The sequence below is a fragment of the Trematomus bernacchii genome, unplaced genomic scaffold (genome assembly GCF_902827165.1).
Source record: "Trematomus bernacchii unplaced genomic scaffold, fTreBer1.1, whole genome shotgun sequence".
In the NCBI taxonomy this organism is placed as follows: Eukaryota; Metazoa; Chordata; class Actinopteri; order Perciformes; family Nototheniidae; genus Trematomus; species Trematomus bernacchii.
This window is the reverse complement of record NW_022987708.1, coordinates 826,902-829,121: the sequence shown is the minus strand read 5'-3', so window position 1 is coordinate 829,121 and position 2,220 is coordinate 826,902.

Genomic DNA, 2,220 nt, shown 5'->3' with positions numbered 1-2,220 from the left:
GGGGGGGCGGTGCGTAACAGGTTAACCTGTTAAGCCCTGAGCCTGTTTTTCAGGTCTCAGGCTCGAAAATGACATTCCCAGAACAAATGACCATATCTTCCCTTCTAAAAGGGTTAAATTAATAATCTTTTTTCTCAAAGTAATGATAAACCTGTGAGTTGGATGTAGAAAAGTCAGAATCAATATAGATGTTTTTTATTTTAAAGAAAATTCAGATTTTACATAGTAAAAAACTGTAAATTATAGTGTCCGTCCAAAAATTCTTTTTTACTTATAGTGAAAACTACCCTTGGATGATGGTAAGGTAGACTAAAAGCTGTAGGAATCCAAAGTACAACATATAATAAGTACCCTGTATCAAGATTGATGCAAAACAAGTGACATTTGACCTTTTTAGAGAGGTTTAGCCAAAAACACTCCACCTCTGAGGTGATTTGGGTGTAAATGTTTTTTTTTTCATATCTCTGGAACCCATTGGTCGATTTTGATGGTTGACACCTCTTTCTGACCGTTAGAGCCAATAGAATCGAAGGGGGAGTCCCCCACACACACTCATTGTGAAACAAAAAGGTGGGGGCTTTGCACATGTCATTTTGCATTAGAGTGAAGCTACATTCTAGCTCTGACATCTAGAAACGGAATAGCATGGATTATCCGTTTTATTGATCATGGATTATCAGAAATCATTTCAAAGGGACACAGACACATTGGATTAACCTATGGATTAACTTCAGCAGCGTTTTTATCGTTTTAATGCCATTGAAGACCACTTTGGAGAGACTACAGAGCCAAGGTAAAAATGTTAGCATTTTTAGCTACCTAGCATCACCTGTTTTGATGTCTGTTTTTGTTTATAACATCGCAAATCCGTATAATTCAGTGATAATGAGGGTGCCCATCGATTCTGTGTCACCTCACGATGTGAATCGATGTCATGGATGTGGAGAAAAGATAAATAATAAGGTTTTGTGAGTGATTTTCGGTGCAGTAATCTGTTAGCATTTTTCGCTCGTTGCTAATTCAGAGGCTCAGTGTTAGCATTGTGGGTTTTCTTTTGAAAAATAAATAAAAATGATCAGTTAGATGAGTTTCTTCCCGTTACATGGACATAAAACATTCATAGTTTATTAAATGAACATGCCCTCAGACACTGTTTCCTGCAAGATGTTGCGGCAGTGCCCCGGTACCGGGGTCTCTCGGGCTTAACAGGTCAAAAATAAGATTTTCTTGGTCATTTCATAATTTCTCTATTTGTATAAATAAGCTAGTATGTATAAATATATACTACAGACACTGAAGTGAGCACTGCTGAGGATGTGCAACGCGGATGTAAAGGACATTTTGTGTTTGTTCTCAGAATAAATGCCAGAAAACACATTCAGATGCTTCGCTGTCCGTTTCCTGATCGATAACGAGTCGCTTACGGTTGTGACCCGTTACATAGGCGTGAGATGACGAGAGCCTGGACCAAAAGCTGCGTCGCTTTCTGGGTCAGGAGGGGACGTATCTTCCTGATGTTGTAAAGAGTGTATCTGCAGCAGCGGGTTGTTGCATCGATGTTTGCAGTGAAGGACAGTTTGTTATCCAGGGTCACACACAGATTCCTTGCAGTCTGAGTCGGGGAAACAACAGAGGGGCCGTGATTGATTGTTAGGTCAAGAGTGGGAGAATCTTTTCCCGGAAGAAAAAGCAGTTCAGTCTTGTCAAGGTTGAGCTTGAGGTGGTGAGCAGACATCCACTGAGAGATGTCTGCTAGACAAGCAGAGATGCGTGCGACAACCCTGTATAATGATGGCACTACATACAACTCAGACCTAAGCAAGGGTATGATGGATGAGGATGGGTTAAAAGCAGAGAACAAATGTCACTGTGTGTGCTGTGTGCTCTGCATGTGTGACCATTAAAGAGGGTTTCATCCCTCCGATTCTATTTAGGATCTTCTTCTAGAATCTTCAACAATGCGTTGTTGGATTATACTGCCCCCCAAAAAAAAAATATTTGTATATATACATATATAATAATGATAATAATAATAATAATAATAATATATATGTAATAATTAGGGCTGTCAAGTTAATAACGCGTTAACGCAAAAAAAAATTAATTATTTTAACGCGATTAACGCATGTGTATTTTTTGTCCTCGGCCGCCCCGTAGTTTCAGAGCGCATCAAGTTTAAAATACCATCTACAAGCTGATGCTGACAGCCCCGCTCCTGCC